The sequence below is a fragment of the Pieris napi genome, chromosome 23 (assembly GCF_905475465.1).
Source record: "Pieris napi chromosome 23, ilPieNapi1.2, whole genome shotgun sequence".
Classification (NCBI taxonomy): Eukaryota; Metazoa; Arthropoda; class Insecta; order Lepidoptera; family Pieridae; genus Pieris; species Pieris napi.
The window spans coordinates 4,892,871-4,916,311 of NC_062256.1; positions in this window are offsets into that span (position 1 = coordinate 4,892,871).

The following is a 23,441-nucleotide window of genomic DNA, read 5'->3' on the forward strand; positions in this document are numbered from 1 at the left end:
CGGACGCCAGGACGACGTTTGGTTGCTCGTTTCTGCGTAACCTAATAGCTGTAAGGTCCCTTGAACAGAGTTCGAATTAGAGAACTCGACTAGAAAAGCTGGTACATGTTTAGGCAAGATTATGCAAGTACGGGGGTGGGAAGTTGGGGATGGTGTTGGTGGGAATCGCTGATGGAGTGAGGTCAGCATTGCCTAGAAAAAGCCAAATAAAACCACCTGCTGTGTTTTGTAGTGGAACACTAGTTTAAGCAGAACCCCGGCCAGTCCGAGTCATCCACGTCCTAGTCGTCCACCCTGGGACCTACTGCAGCCACGCTTTCGCGTGCCCACTACCTAGAGCTGCAGTTGAGCTGAGGATGCAGGGCAAAAGGCGAATATTCTGCGCCTTAAAACAGAATCTACTCACTAGGGAGGTAACCCGCATAAAACCGAGCTTGTCTGGAAGCTCTAAAGTGGCAGCCCCACTATCAGACTAGGGCACAGTGGGCTAATCTCCTGCTTGCCTGAAAAACCATCAATGATTCAAGAAACCGAAACAGTGAGAAACCGGACCGATCTTTTACCGACGACCTTTGGCATTAAATCACGGACACGAATTGCTTTTTGGAATGTAAAAACGCTTAGCAACGACACTCGACTAGCACAAGCAGAAGCAGAAATGCTTAGATACAATCTGCAAATACTGGGCTTAAGCGAAGTGCGTAGAAATGGTTTTGGCGAACTGAGAACGTCCAAAGGCCTAACTCTTCTATACTCCGGGAAGGAAAATGAGGATGACGACCTTGAATATGGTGTCGCTTTCCTCCTCTCTAACTCCGCAAAGAAAAGCCTTTTGGACTGGAAACCGATCTCAGACCGAATCATTTGGGCCCGTTTCAACTCAAGAGCCCGGAAGATCTCCATTGTGCAGTGTTACGCTCCCACCAACACGTCTGCGGAAGACACCAAGGATGACTTTTACAACACTCTAAATGCCACACTTAAAGGTATTAAGAAACAAGACATTGTGATCGTCATGGGGGATCTTAACGCAAAGGTTGGAAGCGAAAACAGCAACTGTGAGCGTAACATGGGAAAACACGGACTTGGTGCGCGAAACGAGAATGGTGAACGGTTTATAGAGTTTTGCCAACACCATGACCTGACCATCGGTGGGACACTTTTCATTCATAGAGATGTACATAAGTACACATGGAACTCCCCTGATGGCATAACGAAAAACCAAATTGACCACCTTGCTATCAGTTCGAACTGGCGCTCGTCGCTCCTTGATGTCCGAAACCGAAGAGGCGCTGATATTGACAGCGACCACCATCTGGTTGTTGCCGAAATGCGACTTAAGGTTGCGGTTGCGCGACCAGCCGGTGTTCCTGGTAGGGCTGGAAGAAGGTTTGACGTCACTAAACTGCGAGACCCTGAAACTATGAATAAGTTCAGGCTTGAACTTCGTAACCGCTTCACAGGACTGCATGCTGACGATGACTCAATAGACGAAGAGTGGAAACGCATCAAAGTGGCCTACACAGAGACCAGCTCATTCGTCTTAGGTCACACTAAGCACCCGCGCGAGGATTGGATGTCACAAACCACTTGGCAGTTGATAAACGACCGTAGGGAACTCCACCTAAAACTGCTGGGAACCAACGACGAGCTACTACAAGCCGACCTCAGGCAGCAGTATCGACAGATTCGTAAGAAAATCTATCGCAGCTCGCGTAATGACAGAAGGTTGTGGGTTGACGGTATTGCTGACCACGCTCAAACTGCCGCTAACACCGGCAACATGAGAGAACTTTATAAAGCTACTAATATCTTGGCAGGGAAGAGAAGTCAGCGTAAGAAGCCTCTAAAATCAAAAGATGGTCAGCTTATCGTAACTTCAGAAGGGCAACTACGACGCTGGCGTGAGCACTTTGAGGAAACCTTTCGGCCCACAGCTTTGTCTACGTCAGATGCCCCGCAATATACTTCTCCACCACCCAGGCTACTTGACATCGACGTCGAACCACCCACACGTGATGAGGTAGCGAGAGCGGTCATGGGTCTTAAGACTGGTAAAGCACCAGGTCTCGACTTAATAGCTGCAGAAATGTTAAAAGCGGACTTGGCTACCACAGTCGACACGCTAACACCTTTGATTGGCAAAATCTGGACCAGCGAGAAGCTTCCGGAGGACTGGAACAGGGGCCTTCTTATAACTGTGCCCAAAAAAGGTGATCTAAGCCAATGCAGCAATTGGAGAGGTATCACCTTGCTCTCTGCCCCTTCCAAGGTTTTCTGCAGAATTATCTTGGACAGGTTGTCTGGAGCCGTCGAGCCTCTCCTTCGCATAGAACAAGCTGGCTTCCGGCCTAATCGCTCGTGTACTGACCAAATTAATACTCTTCGTATCATTCTCGAACAGGCATCAGAATGGCAGAGGGAGATTTATCTTACCTTTGTTGATTTCGAAAAAGCTTTCGATACGCTGAGATGGAGCAGCATATGGTCGCGACTCTCTAACATTGGTGTCCCGCCAAAGATAATTAACCTAATAAAGGCCAGCTATCGGAACTATTCTTGTAGAGTGACTCACGACGGCCTCGTTTCAGACGATATTCAAGTGCATGCGGGCGTCCGTCAAGGCTGCTTACTCTCGCCACTACTTTTCCTGGTTGTTCTCGACGGGATTATGCATCGCACACACCAGAACAAGCGCCGCGGAATAGAGTGGGGATTAACCAACATCTTGGAAGATTTGGATTATGCCGATGACCTATGTCTGTTAAGTCACACGCACCGCGACATGCAATCTAAGTTGGACGACCTGGAACGCGAGGCGGGAATTGCGGGGCTCAAAATCAACACCCGGAAAACGAAAGAAATGCGTGTTGGAGTTGAGAACCGCACCCCATTGCGGATGGGTGTAGAGGACGTAGAAAGCGTTCAAAAGTTTGTTTACCTCGGAAGCGTCGTGTCTGAAACTGGAGGTACAGAAGAGGACATCACTTCACGCATTGCCAAGGCCCGAGCAACCTTTGCACAACTTCGGCCTGTATGGCAGTCACGGATGTTGACGCGTCGAATCAAGTTTAAAATATTCGGATCCAACGTCAAGTCTGTGCTGCTCTATGGGTGTGAAACGTGGAAGGTCACCAAAGACATCTCGCACCGACTCCAAGTCTTCGTCAACCGCTGTCTTCGCCGTATTCTGGGCATCTACTGGCCTGAAAAAATCTCTAACGAGCAACTTTGGGAGCGCTGCCGAGAAACCCCGATCAGCCAGCAGATCAAACGACGCAAGTGGAATTGGATAGGCCATACACTCCGAAGGGATCCCAATCATATTCCCAAGCAGGCGCTTGATTGGAACCCGCAAGGAAAGCGGAAACGTGGCCGTCCCAAGCAAACCTGGCGCCGTACAGTCGCAGACGAGGCAAAGAGAGCCGGAAAGACTTGGAGTGAGGTAAAATACGAGGCTCAAGACAGAACGCGATGGAGACTCACTGTGGACGCCCTCTGCCCCAACTAGGGGTTATAGGACATTAAGTCAATGCAAGTTCTTGGGTTACTTACGGAGGTATCCAGTAAAAGTTTACCACCGGTGCTGCCAAGGCCACATATCTTGCCCTTCCTGATCCACGGCTCCTGGATCGCGGCGATGGTCTTCGGGTTGGTCTCTAACAGTCTGCGTAGGGAAGCGGACGCTGTTTGACTGTGCTGGAGGTTGGCCTGGATAAGGTCAGTTCGGCGAGGGGGAGGAGCGCAGACAGCTGTCGCTGAGTTCACTCCCCCCAGTCTCCTGAAACAACTCATCATCCGAGGTTAGTTGCACCGGTGAAGGTGGTTGTCGAGCTACCTCCATAGGAACGTGTGTCTCGGCGACCGCATCTGCCCCCGTCATATACGTGGGCAGCCTTGGCCTCGACGACGCCACCCCCGATGTGGCAGCAGTTGGTGGGGCGTTTGCCACCTGTGAGGGTTCATCCTTATCAAGAAAACGGATGTAGGTGTTCCCCATCAGGTAGCCGTTCGTGTTCTATGATCTTAGAGATCTCAAACTCAGAGAGATACGCCTGTCGGATCCTGTGTTTCTTCGTTCGTGCGTCAGGGTCCAAGATCTGATATTGAGGTGGCGGTTCTGCCTCATATTCAGTTTCCTCAGTGTTTCCGTGTTACCACTGATCTCTGGTACATGTAGCAGACACGGAATTTTATTCGGAATCGCCGATTGAGGCCGAACCACCAACCTGGTGTCAGGTACGGGATTTGTGATGACATCACAAGTTCCGGTCAGCCAACTCGGTGTGAAAGCGTCCTCGCACCAAGTTTTGAGGACACCATCCGAGAAATGGGCTTTACCCCGTGTTCTATCTATAGCGGATAGATGGTGTAAATTAAATGCCCAGATACTTAATAAATTAATATAATTCAAAAAAAGATGTGTATTGTACAATGATCGTAGGTCAAGTGACATGACTAGACAGATTTGTATGAAGAATCTTCAAGCGCCTGATTAGGGTGACGGCAATGTTCCCGTGATGGTGTTTTGGCGTAATATTTGCGCAGGCGTTAAGTCTGAACATCCTCCCGGCCGTTGAAAGATCACTTTCAACCTTGAAGTTCCTCGGCTGTCGGCAGCTTGCACAGCCTTACTAGAGATCGGCGAACACAGCCTTTATTAGTGGTGATGTCTGCCACTCTCGCTGTTCCATCGGATCCCGTGATGAGGCGTAGTACTCTCCCGAGCTTCCAAGAGAGTGGAGGAGCATTGTCATCTGCCAAGAGTACCATATCTCCTATGTCCAGCTTTGATGTACTGCTTTTCCATTTTGTTCTCTGCTGCATCTCAGACAGATATTCACGCTGCCACCTTTGCCAGAAGTGATGCTGAATTTTTTCTAAGCGTTCATTCAGATGTTGCGACGGTGGAGCAGTTAACGGTCTCCCAATCAGGAAGTGTCCTAGGGAAAGGGAAAGGAGGTCATTAGGAGAGGATGATAGGGGGCACACACAAAGGACAACAATTGCCAACGACCCATTTTAAGTGGAATTTTGCCGATTTAACGCCGGCTTCCCATATACCACCAAAATGAGGAGAGTAAGCCGGAATAAACTTAAACTGGATGGAATTTTGACTTGCAAAATCAAATAGAGGGTTTTGATTTTGCTTGATAAATGATCCTAACTCCATGAATGCATCCTTAGTTAAATCACTCACAGCTTCGAGATGGATGGATGCATTTATAGCGCAGACAAACGAATTAACACATGTAGCATTTTATTAAACGACTTCCACGGCCCTTACAATTTACGATAGTGGACGGTCCCGCGAAGTCCAGACCGCGAAGACAGACAAAAACGGATGACCTGGGGTTATACGTTGGAGTGGTAGATTACTCATTTTAGGTTGCAACGTTTCACCGCGTACACGTCTACACCGAACACAGTTATTAACTGTCCGCCATGCTAGATGTCGTCCGTTTACTGGCCTCACTGTTTCCCTTACAATAGATAATAACAGTAAAGGACCCGCGTGCATATTGTTGACGTGTTCTCTTTCAAAGTGCAGTCTTGTTAACCTGTGCGAGGCATGCAGTAAAATGGGGTGCCTTTTCTCATATGAATAATAATTAGCCGCATCCAACCGACCTCCAACTCGCATTATTTTATTATTTAAGAACGGAGACAAACTTAAAATTTTGCTTTTATTACTTAAAGGTTTATTTTTAGTTAGCAGGTACTATTCACATTTAAGGTTTGGATTACGCTTGAACCGTTTTTCTAAATTAATGAATCGTTTTTTCGCAAGATTGTAGCTATCACCTAAACAATCTACTGATTCTTTCAAAGGTAATTTGACACAAAACCTACCTTCTTCATTTCTTATGGTATTAGCGAGAAAGTGCTTTTCACACTCGCTTTCATCTTCACCTATGATTGACTTTTTCGGAACTTCTTCTAACTCCCAAAATTTAGAAACTAACTGTTCTATATGTTCTTTTTGCGCTGAAGAGACAATGGCGTGATTACAGTGTATCCTATTGCTAGATACTGCTGAATTTATAGGGCCAGAGATTATCCAACCTAACTGTGAACTCCTTAACTTAGGATTGTTTGGTCCTAGAGAACGTTGTTCGTTGCCTAGAATGTCCCAGAAGAGATCAGCACCTATTAGTACATCTATGGGAGCTGGCTGATAAAACATGGGGTCAGCCAGCTGAATATTTTCTGGTAATTTAATTGACTTGATGTCAACCAGCGTCTTTGGTAAACGACCGGTGAGCTCATTTTACACAAAACACGATAACATTGCACTGAAATTACTATTTGTTGCTTTCAATTGAATATCACAACTTTCAATAACATTCATTGAAGAAGCGTTGCCTGTACCAATGACATTTAGTGTGTCAATGTGGCGAGACTTTAATGACAGTCTGGTCTTTAGGGACTCGGATATAAATGATGATTGGCTTCCGCAATCTAAAAGAGCACGAACTTTGACCTTTTGATGATCAACTGGATTCGATACTTCAATGATAGCAGTAGATAATAACACCTGATTTGTATTGTGATTAGAATAGTTAACGATAATTTCATTTTCATCTTGTTCATCAATGAGAGCGAGGTGGCTTGAGGAAGATGATGGGCGATGGAGCAGAATGTTCCCGTGATGGTCTTTTGGCGTAATATTTGCGCAGGCGTTAAGTCTGAACACCCCGGAACCTGATGTCGTTAGGTTTGGTTGTCAGGGTAGCTTCAAGATCCGCCAAGAGCTCATCTTGAATCTTACCCTCGATTTGTAGGCGGATGTTATCCGCCTGTTCTTGTGTCATGTCCACGAAAGGCTCAGTCATCACGGCAACACAAAGCTCGTTAGTTTTGTACGATGCTGCCGCTTCCGCGTAACTGGCCGAGGTCCCTGCCACCGTCTGGGGTTTCTTGGGTTTAATTAACCCTTTCACTCTCCCCAGTCGGTGTCACGGTTCCCTCCGGCCGATCGCGCTTCTGGCCCTTCGTTTCTTGGCTTGTTTTTTAGCTTTTGTTAAGCGCTCTAGGTCCCTTACTGCACCCAGAGCAACCAGGCTCGGGCGCGGCAGTAGACCTTTTTGGCTTCGGTGTCCTTTTCCCGCCTCTCTCTACTATAAGTTAAGTTATTATTTCTTAAAGTTAAACAGTCTTTTCTTTTTATCTAATAGCAATTACCTTTTCACTTTTTATTTCTCAATATTAAATTTTCTTAATTATTTTGGAAACATAAAACTAATGACTCTTTTTGATGATGATTACACTTTCGGAACTGGTAGTTTTTTCACAACTTGATATTTAGCAATTGAACTAATATCGTCGTTAACAGGCCACTTGAACATCTTATCATTAATTTTTTTAGCGAATTTAATGTCATATCCAGCCCGACTTTCCCTCAGTATTTGCCCAACATATCTATGAACGAGATTCTTTTGCGAGATTAGGTTCACAATAACCCAATCTCCAATGATGATGGAGTCATCGGAGTCATCTTCATTCTCTGATTCGCTACAACTGCTACCAGAGATATCACTTTCATCAAACGCACTTAAAACTGATTCTGGCGATGCACAGTGGTCCATGTAGTCTAGTCGACAAGTTGAAAATGGAACAAAATAGAGATACTACTCTTAAAATTATGTGCGATAGCTCATTGGATCCGGAATGACGTCTAGAAAAATGTGCTAAAAGCGTGTATTAGCACATAAAAAATTGCAAAAGTTATAGACCATTAAAGATGAAAAAATAATGGCATTTAGTTTTTTGCCAATATTTAATAAACTATTAATATTTAAGAAATAAAGAGGAGGAAATTTCTAATAAAAAACTCCTGACTCCCAGAACTCTATCTCCATTATTTATAATGTTAATTTAACGCTGAAAATAGGTCTGCGGTTGACATTTTTAGGATTCGCGCGTGGCGTCAAAAGCGACTACGGCACATTAATTAATTTATTTAAGGTATTGAATATTTTTTTTTAAATTTGAAAAAATTATGGTGTGTTCTGAACACTATAATCAATTTATTCCCGTTGAAAATTTTACTTAAAGTTAATTTTTCAACAAGTTAAATAATTGTTAACTAACGAAATTTTCTCGAACGACCGTCTTAATTGTAAGTGAAAAAAAATGTTTAAATAATGGTCGTAAAAATATTTCGCTTCGTAGAGCCTTTCTTACATACATACTTAACAAAATCGTGCCATAAAAGTTAAAAAAATATTTATACTTTGTTTATAACAATTTTTTTACTTAAACAAAAACTTAAAAATCCATGTAATGATGTTTAAAAAAAATTTTTTTTTCTAAATCATCATATAATCGTTTTTTTATTAATACAAGATATTTATTGATTTGCAAAAAAAAAATTCCCGCCATTTGTTGATAAAAATTTTTTAAACAAATTGATTAAATCAATATTTAAAAAAAAAAATTTAACACAACTTTATTACATTAAAAATTTTATGATTTTAAAAAAAAAAATTTTTCCTTAATAACAATTTTTAATTGTTTATAATCGTTTTTTTTAATTTTCTATTGTTTAAATAATTAGTTAAGAAATTTTTTTTTTCCTAAAAATCATAATTAACAGTCTTCTATAAAGTAACAGAAAATTTTTTTTTTTAATCAACAATTCTATTGTTTATTAACTTACCAATTTGTTATAAACAAATATTCAACTTTTGTTTATTTTTTTTCTAAAACTTCTAAAATTAATAAAAACAACCATATATAACAAAGTATAGAAAAAATTTTTTTCTATACTTTGTATCACTTTCATCAAACGCACTTAAAACTGATTCTGGCGATGCACAGTGTTCCATGTAGTCTAGTCGACAAGTTGAAAATGGAACAAAATAGAGATACTACTCTTAAAATTATGTGCGATAGCTCATTGGATCCGGAATGACGTCTAGAAAAATGTGCTAAAAGCGTGTATTAGCACATAAAAAATTGCAAAAGTTATAGACCATTAAAGATGAAAAAATAATGGCATTTAGTTTTTTGCCAATATTTAATAAACTATTAATATTTAAGAAATAAAGAGGAGGAAATTTCTAATAAAAAACTCCTGACTCCCAGAACTCTATCTCCATTATTTATAATGTTAATTTAACGCTGAAAATAGGTCTGCGGTTGACATTTTTAGGATTCGCGCGTGGCGTCAAAAGCGACTACGGCACATTAATTAATTTATTTAAGGTATTGAATATTTTTTTTTAAATTTGAAAAAATTATGGTGTGTTCTGAACACTATAATCAATTTATTCCCGTTGAAAATTTTACTTAAAGTTAATTTTTCAACAAGTTAAATAATTGTTAACTAACGAAATTTTCTCGAACGACCGTCTTAATTGTAAGTGAAAAAAAATGTTTAAATAATGGTCGTAAAAATATTTCGCTTCGTAGAGCCTTTCTTACATACATACTTAACAAAATCGTGCCATAAAAGTTAAAAAAATATTTATACTTTGTTTATAACAATTTTTTTACTTAAACAAAAACTTAAAAATCCATGTAAAATAAATAAATAAAATAAAATAAAATAAAATAGCCTTTATTGCTGAACTTATTTTTACAGTAATTTTTCTTACAAATACGTTTATAACTTTTAACAGTTTCTTTTCTTTTCATAAATCCGGTATCGGTAAACGGTCGTTTCTACATTTCAGCTTGTCTTTCGACATAGGCCTCCTCTAAAGATTTCCACTCTGTTCTATTTTTCGCTATGCGCGTCCATATTGGGCCCGCCACTTTTTTGATGTCGTCCTCCCATCTTCTAGTCTGTCTGCCTCTGTTTCTTTTACTATCTCGTGGTTGCCATTCTGTTATTATTCTCGTCCATTTCTCCTTCTTCTCTCTTATCATATGTCCAGCCCACCTCCACTTTAAGCACTTGTATGTTGTGTATGCATTCTTAAATTTTGTTTTGTTTTTGATACATTTTAGTTTAACTCGGTCTTTTCTTTTAATTCCTATTGTGCTTCTCTCCATTCCATTCTGACAAACTTTTATTTTCCTTGCTTGTTCTTCTGTCAATGCCCATGTTTGGCACCCATATAGTAAGCATGGTAAGATACACATATTGTATATTCTCCTCTTGTTCCTCATAGACATATCCTGGTTCTTCATGACTTCACTGAGTGACCAATATCTCTTCCAAGTATTAGTTATTCTTCTTTCTATTTCTTTTTGCATACATTCCTCAGTAGATATTAACTGTCCCAAATACACATACTCCTTTACATACTCTATTTCTTCATCATTTACTGTTATGGACTCTGTTTGTGAGGAGTTAGACATTACTTTTGTTTTCGTTAAGTTCATTGACAGGCCTGCCTTCTTACTTTCTTCCGCTAACTGTTGCAACATTTCCTTTAGGGTTTTCGGGTTTTCCGAAAATAAGATTAGGTCGTCTGCAAAGCGTAGGTGACTCAGATTTTCGCCATTTATATTTAGTCCTTTATTCGTCCAATCCAGATTTCTGAATATCATTTCCAGAACTGCTGCAAATATTTTTGGTGAAATTGGGTCTCCCTGGCGTACACCTCTCTCAACCGGAAATTCTTCGCCTATAGATTCTAGTTTTACTTGTGCGGTGCTTTTTGTGTATACGTTTTTCAGTATCCGTATGTATTTTGCATGTACGCCTTGATCTTTTAGTGCGTCCCAGATAAATCTATGTTCAAGTGTGTCGAATGCTTTGTTGAAATCCACGAACCCTATGTAGTAAATTTTGTTATATTCTTTAAATTTCTGGAGTATTTGTCTAAGGGCGTGTATGTGGTCTATTGTTGAAAAATGTCTACGGAATCCAGCTTGTTCTTTGGGTTGATTTTCTTCAAGTGTGTTTGTGATTCTAGATAATATTATTTTTGAAAACACTTTGTAAATATTGGACATTAAACTGATTGGTCTGTAATTTGCTATATCTCCTTTGTCACCTTTTTTATGTAGTAGTATAATTGTAGATTTTGTCCAATCCTCTGGAATGTTTTCCGTTTTGATAATTTCATTAAATATATCTGTAAGTCTTGGAGCGATTACTGGTAACGTTGCTTTTAGAAGTTCGTTTGTAACAAGATCAGATCCAGGGGCTTTATCGAGTTTTTGTGTATTTATTGCTTTTATGGTTTCTTCCTTCATTATTTCCGGTATATATTCTTCATTAGTTATTTCGTCGTTTTCTTTTATAGTGTCTTTCTCTTTTTGACTTTGGTATAAGTTTCGGTAGAATTCTGTAGCGATTTTTAATATTTCGAGTCTTTTACCTGTATTATTGCCATCTTTCTTTCTCATACTTGGTATCCAGTCCTTTTTGTAGTTTAACTCCTTCAATGCCTTTTTTATTCCTCCTGTCTTTTCTATGTAACTTTTCATTGTATTAGATCTTTTAGTTTTTCTTTCTTTCCTAAGTTGTTCACTGATCTTTTTGCTTACTTCTGTTACTCTTTGGCGGTTTCCTTTAATTTCCTTTTGTCGTAAAAGTTCTTTTCGTTCTTGTAATAATTGTTTGATTGTAAGTGAGACTTCTTTCTTGATACTTTTGTTTGTTTTTCTGGTTACTGTTTTTAGTTGATTTAGTAATAGGTTGTATTTTTCTTGTATCGATGGATATTCTTTCTTCTCTAATTCCGCGGCATCTAGAGATGTTTGAAGATTATTAAGTAATAGTTTAGGGTCACCTGAGTATTGTACCGCTAATTGTTTATTTTGAAATCGTCTTGTTTTCTTGAACATTCCTGACATCGCAACTCGAACCATCCTATGGTCTGTGTGGAAGTTTAAATTGTTTATGATCGAAATGTTCTTGAAGGCTTTTCTATTATTAGACATAATAAAATCGATTTCATTCCTATATTGTCCATTGGGTGAGATCCATGTCCATTTTTTTGATGGTTTCCTTTTATAAAAACTGTTTAGAATACTTAATCTGTTTTCCAGTGCAAAGTTTACTAGTCTTGTTCCGTTTTTGCTTCTATTTCCATACCCATAGTTTCCTATGGTATTTTCTTCCCCACTATTTTGAATCCCAATTTGTCCATTAAAGTCTCCCATCACGATGACGTTTTTGTGTGCGTTATCAATAGCGTTTTGGAGATTTTCATAGAATTCCTCAATTGTTTTTACGTCCTCTTTTTTATCAGATTCAGTTGGTGAATATGCCTGTATAATAGACCATCTCTCTTCTTTATCTCCGTTCACGGGCAGTTTTATATTAAGGATTGCAATACGTTCCGAGAATCCACTAAGTTCTTCTATGTTGTTGACTAGATTTGCTTTCACCATGAATCCAACTCCATACAGCCCGGGCGTCTCCCCTTTATAATGTAGTACGTATTTGCCATGGTTTTCTATACCTTCTCCAAATCTGCGCATTTCGCTAATACCTATAATATCCCACTTTAACTCTTCTATTGCCAGCTCTAGTTCTTGGAGTTTTTCAGGTGTTCTAAGAGATCGACAGTTAATAGTTGCTATGTGGATGTCACTTACTTTGTTTTTCATGTTAGTGTTATTTTTCATGTTAGTGTTATTTTTTTCCTTTAGAGGGTCGTGGTCATTTTTCCCCACGATGACCAGTCGGCTTGGGGAAGTATTTTGTTTTGTTATTTTATGTTGGTTCATGTTGAGCTGTTTATTTTTCCGTTTACCGACAGTTAATTGTTATTCTTTGTTAGTTGTTGTCTTAGCGGGAAAAGACGAAAGAGAATTAGCTCTAATCCTCATTACGTCGAAAGCATTTGGTCTATTGTTAATCGGCGGCATTAGAGTTTGTTGTTTCCTTGGTTGAGCATTGTTTTGTGGGGATGATGATGTTTCTCTTTTGCGCTTTTCCTTATTTATGTTAGTATTTTTTTCTTTTACTACTAGTTTGTCAAATTTCAGGTACGCGATATTTCCCTTTTCTCTCTCCTCTTTTAGCTGCGCCTGCAACGTTTTCCTTTTCTCTATTACTTCCTTTGTGTAGTCTTCTGTAACATATACATTTTTGAAGTTTTTCTTCTTTCCCATAACTTCATTCTTCTTCCATTCGCTCGTAAAGGAAATCAGAATTGGTCTTGGTTTTCCAGAAGACTTTCCCTTTCCTAGACGATATATTTTGTTTATCTCATGTTCTTGTAATTGTATGTCAAGGTCAGTTTTGAAAATATGTATTGTATTTTGTATTAATTCTTGTGTAGACCTTTCGCCTTCATTTACTCCAAACATTATCAAATTGTTTTGCTTCTTTCCTCTTTTTAAACTTTCTACTTCCTTTTCGAGATTTTCTACTTTTATTTTTAAGTTTCTATTTTCTGTTATAATAGGTTGAAGTTTTTCGTCTAATCTCTCCATTATATTATTTGTTATCGAATCTTTCAATTCTATTGTTTGGTTCAAGATTTCATTCTTCATTTTATCAAACAATAGTTGAAACTGATCCTCCATTCTTGTAAACTAAATCTGCGTGTTATGGAACGTAATTAGTGGTAGTTTTTATTTACTTGCTCTGGCAACACTAGTTAGCTGTTACTGTGACAAGTGTCAATGTCATTGATCTTTTGTCTATGCTCAATATGATTGGTGAATTTCTAACCTCTAATTATCACTTTTTGGAGATACTTTTGTTGAAATTCAAGAACTTACGTGATATTGTGTGAAATCGGTAGTTCCACTACACGGACGACACTTCGATTTGTGTTTTGTGACGTCGCAGTCTCAAGAACAGTGTACGAAATTATTTTTTAGCACTCAATATTACGGAGCTACACAATTACGATGCTTACAGTATGACAGCCGGAAACGGACTTCGGAAAAAAACGATTATAAACAATTAAAAATTGTTATTAAGGAAAATTTTTTTTTTAAAATCATAAAATTTTTAATGTAATAAAGTTGTGTTAAATTTTTTAAAAAAAATATTGATTTAATCAATTTGTTTAAAAAAAATTTATCAACAAATGGCGGGAATTTTTTTTTTTGCAAATCAATAAATATCTTGTATTAATAAAAAGACGATTATATGATGATTTAGAAAAAAAAATTTTTTTTTAACATCATTACATGGATTTTTAAGTTTTTGTTTAAGTAAAAAAATTGTTGTAAACAAAGTATAAATATTTTTTTAACTTTTATGGCACGATCTTGTTAAGTATGTATGTAAGAAAGGCTCTACGAAGCGAAATATTTTTACGACCATTATTTAAACATTTTTTTTCACTTACAATTAAGACGGTCGTTCGAGAAAATTTCGTTAGTTAACAATTATTTAACTTGTTGAAAAATTAACTTTAAGTAAAATTTTCAACGGGAATAAATTGATTATAGTGTTCAGAACACACCATAATTTTTTCAAATTTAAAAAAAAAAATTCAATACCTTAAATAAATTAATTAATGTGCCGTAGTCGCTTTTGACGCCACGCGCGAATCCTAAAAATGTCAACCGCAGATCTTTTTTCAGCGTTAAATTAACATTATAAATAATGGAGATAGAGTTCTGGGAGTCAGGAGTTTTTTATTAGAAATTTCCTCCTCTTTCAGAATCTTTATTTAAAATTTCTTAAATATTAATAGTTTATTAAATATTGGCAAAAAACTAAATGCCATTATTTTTTCATCTTTAATGGTCTATAACTTTTGCAATTTTTTATGTGCTAATACACGCTTTTAGCACATTTTTCTAGACGTCATTCCGGATCCAATGAGCTATCGCACATAATTTTAAGAGTAGTATCTCTATTTTGTTCCATTTTCAACTTGTCGACTAGACTAATGTTCCTAAAGGTGCGCTTACACGGGCAATTAAAATTGCTCAATTCCAGTCAATACTCGTCAATTATGACGTCACGACTACATCAAGCAATTTACGGCAACGGCAACAAGCATCAATACTGCGCAATACAATATTGAGCGATATGGCACAACTTCATCAACTAGGCAATACTGTCATACACGAGCATTTCAGTATTCGCTCGCTATGGACGACATTCTTCTTGCTGCGGCGGCTTGTAGCGCTTTTTTTATTATTAATCAAAAACAAAAAAGAAAGAAAAGGAAAAGGCGTCTGGTGCGTCAAATCTGGGTGCGATCGTTTTTGGCAAAGAGGCCGCAATTTTCATTGTGAAAATAAAATTAAACAATTAAAGAAAAAAATAGTTAATTAATTAAATTTTTATTTTTCTTTAATTCTTTAATTTAATTGTTTTTTTTTTCAAGAATTAGATAATATATTATTCAAAAACTTTACTAGAATGTCACGAACATACTTTGAATTACTTTTGAATAAAGTAGTTAGAAATTATTATTATTTAGACCTCTCGCTGTCCCCGCGGAAGCAAGACGGCAAGCCGCAAAACAAACAAGTGCGAATGAGACATATACAAAAATTGCTAGGAATTTCCAAGTCCATTGGATATTCGTCAATTCGTATCTGCGACATTGAGCGATATGAAATATCTGGAGCAATTAGAAGCAATATCGCCGAAATAATTTATTGAATTTATTGAAATTGCTCCATTAATTGCTCCAGATCGGTCCATTCGTATCGCCGAGCAATTATTGCCCTCGTGTAAGCGCACCTTAAGAAAGGCGGTCATAGAGGTTGTATGTCGGATTAAAAATGAAATATCAACTTTTTTATCTAAGAAATGATTTTTTTAAGGTTTTAATGATAATAACAAGTAAAACAAAATATATATTTTTAAAAAGGTAGATTTATATTCTCAAAAAAAAAAAGGATCCATCCGTACTAATAAATAATAGGTAGCAATAGAATAAGTTTTATTTATAAATTATTTCTGAAAATAGCTTTATTAATTACATGTAAATAATAAAATTTACCAGGTAATAGAAAACTGAACATAGGATTTATATAAAACATCGTCTTTTTACATAATAGGAAAACATTATAATTCACAATATTTACAGGTTTCTTTTATGCCAATATAGTTTAAGTACATAATAAATCCAACACTTCTTTTGCTAATACAGACTTCTTCTTCGTGGGTCTGAATTAAGAAGAAGTTTGTTCAAAAGATCCATATTAGTTACTTCTCGGGAATGTTTCCTAGTGTTATCGCGTCTAAATAGTTTAACTAATTTATTACAAGATTCGGCGGCCTCTTCAGATAATTCACCGATAGACAATATAGCATTATCAATCACCTCTGAACCGTTTTGTGAATTTATTTTATACCCTGATGATAGACTCTGCAGAAGGTGACTACATCTGTCTATTAGATCTTTTTTAATACCTGTTATTTCGGCAGAAATTTCTGAGTTATGGAAAAATTTACGTGCAGTATTTCCATCATTGGATGTGCCACTTCCTCCACTTCGGGGTTTATCAACAATCAAGCCTAATTTTTCCCTAAACTGCTGCTGAATTAACCCTTTTCTCTGTGCGAGAGACGCTTTATCCTCGGCCGAACGAGCTTGCCATCTTTTAAAATTAGTTCGATAAGAAACGTGAATGAAATATTCAAAAAATCTTATGTATGAGTCAAAATATCTCAACGTGTGAGATATTTAAAAAAAAACTTTGTTTAAAAGATTACACTTTTTATTTTAAAGATACACAAATTATTTAAGATTTAAAAGATTAACTTTAAAGATATACAAATTACTTAAGATTATCTAGAGCCTAGTGCTAGGTGGTGATGTGAATGATCAGTTATCAAGAGTCTTCTGCTTATATACAAAAGATGCGGCGTCCGCGGGGTAGGATGCCGGTGGTCACTGGTGTCATCTTAGGAATGCAGTCTTAATGACTTATTGTTTATTAATAAGCCTTTATTCTTAATGACTTATTGTTTCATTCCAAGGTGTTATTGCTCGGAGTTGTTTATCTTTATGAGAGGTGTCAGGGTTCTCAATAACTAGTTCATTGTTATTTCTTTTTAAAAGAACCCTAGTGACTTGGGTGGCTTCACTCTCCCCTTCCAAATTCGAAGTCCTAAGTTTCCAAACCTTGGATCTGAGAATTTTAACAAAAATTATAATGACAATTATTATAGTTATAACACTGATCCAACTATATTGAATAATTTCATGTTGTCTGTGTTAACTAAAAGAATCTATAGTTTTTAGTTGCTTCAGCTTAGACTTGATTTTTGTAGCGTCATATACAATGTCTATTTCTGATGCAGTTTCTATCATTGGAATATCAATATTAGCAATTATCATTTTGTCTTTTGACTCTGTGGTTTTGAACATTTTTATATCAGAAATATTTAATTCACAGTTTTCACCGTACAATATGTTTGATCCTTTTGTCCATAAAGTTTCTTGGTGATTATTGCAATTTGCACTTACTTCTATAGTTTTATTAAAAAAACATGTATATAGCTTTTGGTGAAATTTGAAATACTTCCTGAACTGGGCATTTTATTGGAACAGCTTGGCACTTGTCACTTTCTTTCTTGTTTAGTATTTCTGACTCACAAGTATTGATTTTAATTAAATTTCCTTTACATATCTGAAAATCCAAATTTCGGCAGTCCTCTACTTCATAGATTTCTTCGTCGTTGTATGCTAAAGTAACCTTTTGCATTATAGGATGGGTACAGAAGGGATTAATTTGGATAATGGGAACAATTTTCCTTGACTTATAAACTTGAATCTTAACTAATGGTATATTAATAACAAAGTATATTATCTGATTTATAATTCGACTATTTACTGTTATAAAAGATTCTATATCATTTATATTATTAGATAACATTACTTCTTTTGGTATACTATTTATGGTATCCTGTAAAATATGAGATTGTAAAATGCTATAATGAAACATATTATGTTCTGCAAAAGTGATCGCAGTACTAAGTCTTTCAGATACATCTTGTAAAGTTTGTGCCTGTAATAATAAGGAAATCGCTACTTTTTGTTGTATTTTTGAATTAAATACTCCTTGAAATTGTTGATTAATTTGCTGTTGAATTAAGGTTATATTAGCAATTTGCTTATTATATTCTTCCAATGTATCATCTGTTACAGATATTTGTTTATTATATGCTACTCGTAGAGTTTCTAAATCTTTCTGAATACTATCTAAATCGTCTTGGTCTAAATTACCAGTAATAGATTTGATTACATATCCTAATCCATTAATTAATCCACGCTTTATACGACTATTACTTTGTATATTCAAATGTTTACAAATTTCCCTGATATGTTCTAAAATAATATCGATTCTCTGATATACACGCTTGACTTCATCAGATTTAAATCTAGTGAGAGCATTTTTCATAGAATTTTCAATACTATCTAGGTTATTCTTTATAGGTTTAATATCTAATTTATGAATAATCGCCCACCGTCCTTCTAGTAATCGAGTTGGTTTAGATTCTATTAAAATTACATTTTCCGATGGAGTTAATTTTCTGAACTTGAATGCTGTGACGAAGAAGATGAGTCTGGAACAATATTTAGTTCTTCAACATGATATGATCGACCATTACTCAATTTATACTTATTATGTGGCTCTACACTGACTATAGTGAATGGACCTAAAAATCTAGGTTTAGTTTTATGCCTATCTGCCATGCTATTTTTTAAATAAGCGACATTGCCTACTTTATAAATCTTAGGGGTTTTAATTTTCTTATTAATTCGTTCATTTCTAACTTCTTTTCCTCGTTTTAATAATTCATGAACAATTTTATTTAAACTTTTTGAAAATTCCCGCTGTTAAGCTGTATAATTTTGTATAACAACTTTGACATTATCTAAGCTTCGCAATTTTGCTTTCCTTCCAAAATGAACTTCAAATTGTGAATATGTTATTAAGTTGATTGATGTGAATATGTTATATGATAGGAATGTGTTATTAAGTTGATTTTTTTCTAGATCAGAATCTCTTTGTAAACGATAAAGTTCTTGAATAGTATTATGCAGTCTTTCTACATCTGAGTTAGATTTATGATGTTGAGGTGTAGTTGTATAATCTTTAATGTTATAAGTTTGCTAGGCATATACACGACGCCACAGAATCTTCCTCGGAACGCAGGTAACTGCTCATCAATAGTAACATTCTCAGACATACTATAACATTTTTGAAAATTGTCATTCATCAAATTGCAGAAGTCCCTGATAGCCGCCAGTTTATCCAGTGATTGTCTCACTTCCCTTGTTGTTCGGCTATCAAACCGTAAACTCCTGAGAATAAAAAGGAATCTTTTGCAACTCATTGTGTTCGAGAAAAATTCGATTCCGGTGCCATGAGCAGCCCATAAATCTTGATAATTCAAATGCGATGATCGAAGCACTCCCGACATATAAAGGAGTCCAAAGAATGCGAGTAACTCTTCGTGAGAAACAACTTTGCAATCACGTTCTCTCTGGAAGTTGTTTTGAATGGATATTATATATTCGTTCGTGTAAGTCAGAATAAGATCTACGGTTTCCCTTGAAAATATACTCAAAAATGCATCGCTCAAAGTCATTATGTCTCCAGCGGGTCCTTTGGGTCCAGCAGTTTCTGTCACAATATTAGAACGTTGAGTTCTGACCATGGAGCGTGGTGGATGTTTGTACCATTTTGTTAGTCTATTTTTTCCGAGGTAAAATGATTGATCATGACTTTGAGAGGAGCTGGCTAAATTTTGTAAAGGGACCTCATCCTCACTACCACTGATCATTCGATTCGTTTTTTCGTTTTCGCTTTGCTCCGATTCGGTGACATGGTCACTTACTATTACGTCATGATCTTGCTCATTTTCAGATGCACTATCGATAGCCTCTTCTTCTTCTTCTAAAAACTGTATAATTTCCGGATCTTTTAGTCCACGTGGCATTTTTGATTTTACTGGAAACCAAAAACAAAAATATCACAACATAACCTCAAAAATGTCAAATTATTATAATTGAACACTTTTAACATTCATCACTTGCAAAATACAATGTTTTAAAACGGAAATAATAAAATTAACAACTATTTACTTACTCGGAATTTAGACCACACAAACAGTCACCTGGGGTGTCGTGCACCCCAAACACACTCTCCGAGCCCAACCGTCCACAACCGAGCGCCGCTCGCAACTGAATCATGTACGTTTTACATGTTTACGAAGCTACCTAGAAGAGCAGCGCGCTAAATTCAAATTTTAAAAAGTTGTGCGCCTGGGAACCCGCTCTGGGGTGTATGACAACCCACGCGACCAATTAAGGGTTAAAGATTGATTAAGTAAAATAAACGGTGACACAGATGGTGAGGTTATAACATTGTCTGTTTCAGTTTGCACGTTTTTTCTGTCAGTAACGTAGGAGCTTAAATATTCGTCATCTGTGAATATATTAGGGTTAAATGGAAAAATTCCAGTAACTGTGAAACTTTTCTGAATATTTCTAGGAGTCATTGCATTTGGGTAAGCACTGCCTAGACATCCAGCCAAATCATATATGGTTAACGGCCGCCCTGGATGACTAACCATCCAATTATCGCATGCAGTATTGTAGTATGACTTCATCGCTCCAAATACTATTCGATCCAAAGTTTGTTATTTTGGAGAGGTACGTGTTGGTATAGTTAAGAGATGGATACCATTATCTTTGCAGTAGTTTATAGAGTCAATGGTTATGTGACTCATGGTTGTCAAATATAATAAGACAAGGGTGCCTCTTATATGTTTGGGTCCTTGGTGCATCTTATATGCTTATGAATTTTTTTTAGGAAAAGTAGGAAATTTGGTCCAGTCATCCATCCACTCGGATGTGGAGCTTCTTCAGTACCCGGTGGGGCACCATCTATCATTCGTTGCTGCCAATTTTTACGTGGGAATATAATAAATGGTGGAAGGTTACCTATAGCATTTATAGCTCCACATACAGTAAAAAGCTGCCCACGTTTTCCAGATGTGACCTTAGACACTTGTTTAAGACCTCTATATGCTACAATTTCTTTTGGCTTATGAACTGTAGTGATTCCAGTTTCGTCTACATTCCAGATTTGGTCCGGCCCAAAATTAAATCTTTGTAATAAGCTTTTCAAATTCTCAAAGAAAGTTCCAACATTGTGTCTGTTAAAAGCTGTGGCGCGAGACAAACTAGTGGCTTCGGGTACACGCAATGACAACTCTTTGTGACGATTCATAAAACCGTAGAACCAATCGTAAGTAGCTGTTTCCTGTTCAACCCATTTTGGTGGTATTTTTTTTACTATTTTCAGAAGCATATTGAAATGCAAGGTCTCGTAAATTCTTAGGAGTTAATTCATGGTACAATTTACTGGCCATTATTTAAATAACTAACACGTTCTGTCTCTTCAGTTGACGAAAAAATTTGTGACTGGCGATAGTTTGGCGTGTAGTCAATATTTTCAGTCGTAGCATTTTTCTTCTTTCTGACATATCTTTTCAGTGTCATAACTGCTATCCCGTAACCTTTGGCAGTACCACGAATACTCTTACTCCTTATAACATCATTAACAGCCAACTCCAAGATTTCCTCATCGATTGGTATTCCTTTTCTTGCACCTTCTTTTGTTTTATATACTCTAGGCATATTGAATCCTGAAATTATTAAAAAATAAACACTTGATCCGGCGGGATCATATCTCCCATAAGAAAGTGTACCATGTGTACCCTAGGTACATTGAGGTTATAAAAAAATATTGTAAAAATATCTACTACTATTAACACTGTTCTATGAAACAGACGTTTAAACACATAGATAATGAATAGTTTAAAATTGATTCTTATACAAAATATGTTTCCTAACCAATTGTGCCATCAAAATAAACACTTACGAAAAATATTTTCTGGCCACACGAAACACGCAAGTCAAAAACGTCTGATGCTATCTCATTCGATTACTTAGCATGGACATTTTCAGTCCATGTATACAGGGTTTCCCAGAAAGAATGGATTATCCTTGAACCCCGCACGGAACAGCTCTCCAGCGCTCAGAAAAAAATATCAAAAAAAAAAAATCCAAGTGATGCCCAAAATATGTTTTTTTTTAGAAAAACATAAGTTATTTTTACTTTACTTCACATTCATGTGCACAACGGCCACAAAGTAATGAAATTTGTGGCGTTTTTGGTGTCATCTTATTCCTGATAGACTATACTACTAGAAATACATTAAATAATATAAGTATCTATGGTACTTTTTTCAAAAACAAAATAAGAACTTGAGTTTTTGACATGAAATTTGATAACATAATAATTTTGGCATAGTTTGAGAGTGTTTCATGTAAAAAAAAAGTATGAAAACGTAAGTGACCAGCTATTTAAAAAAAATGCGCAGTTCATACCGTTTACAAAATGGTATAATACATCATTTTATCTAATACCACTACGAAGTTATTGCTTTGCAGTAGTTTATAGAGTCAATGGTAATGTGTGACTCATGGTTGTCAAATATAATAATACAAGGGCTGTCCTTGGTGCATCTTATACGCTTATGAATTTTTTTTAGGAAAAGTAGGAAATTTGGTCCAGTCATCCATCCACTCGGATGTGGAGCTCCTTCAGTACCCGGTGGGCCACCTGGCTGGGCTGCCAAATTTTACGTGGGAATATAATAAATGGTGGAAGGTGGTTACCTATAGCATTTATAGCTCCACATACAGTAACAAGCTGCCCACGTTCTCCAGATGTGACCTTAGACACTTGTTTAAGACCTCTATATGCTACAATTTCTTTTGGCTTATGAACTGTAGTGATTCCAGTTTCGTCTACATTCCAGATTTGGTCCGGCCCAAAATTAAATCTCTGTAATAAGCTTTTCAAATTCTCAAAGAAAGTTCCAACATTGTGTCTGTTAAAAGCTGTGGTGCGAGACAAACTAGTGGCTTCGGGTACACGCAATGACAACTCTTTGTGACGATTCATAAAACCGTAGAACCAATCGTAAGAAGCTGTTTCCTGTTCAACCCATTTTGGTGGTATTTTTTTACTATTTTCAGAAGCATATTGAAATGCAAGGTCTCGTACATTCTTAGGAGTTAATCCATGGTACAATTTACTGGCCATTATTAAATAACTAACAAGTTCTGTCTGTTCAGTTGACGAAAAAATTTGTGACTGGCGATAGTTTGGCGTGTAGTCAATATTTTCAGTCGTAGCATTTTTCTTCTTTCTGACGTATCTTTTCAGTGTCATAACTGCTATCCCATAACCTTTGGCAGTACCACGAATACTCTTACCTCCTATAACATCATTAACAGCCAACTCCAAGATTTCCTTATCGATTGGTATTCTTTTTCTTGCACTTTCTTTTGTTTTATATATATATTAGGGGACACTTGATCCGGCGGGATCATATCTCCCATAAGAAAGTGTACCAGGTGTACCCTAGGTACATTGAGGTTATAAAAAATTATTGTAAAAATATCTACTACTATTAACACTGTTCTATGAAACAGACGTTTGAACACATAGATAATGAATAGTTTAAAATTGATTCTTATACAAAATATGTTTCCTAACCAATTGTGCCATCAAAATAA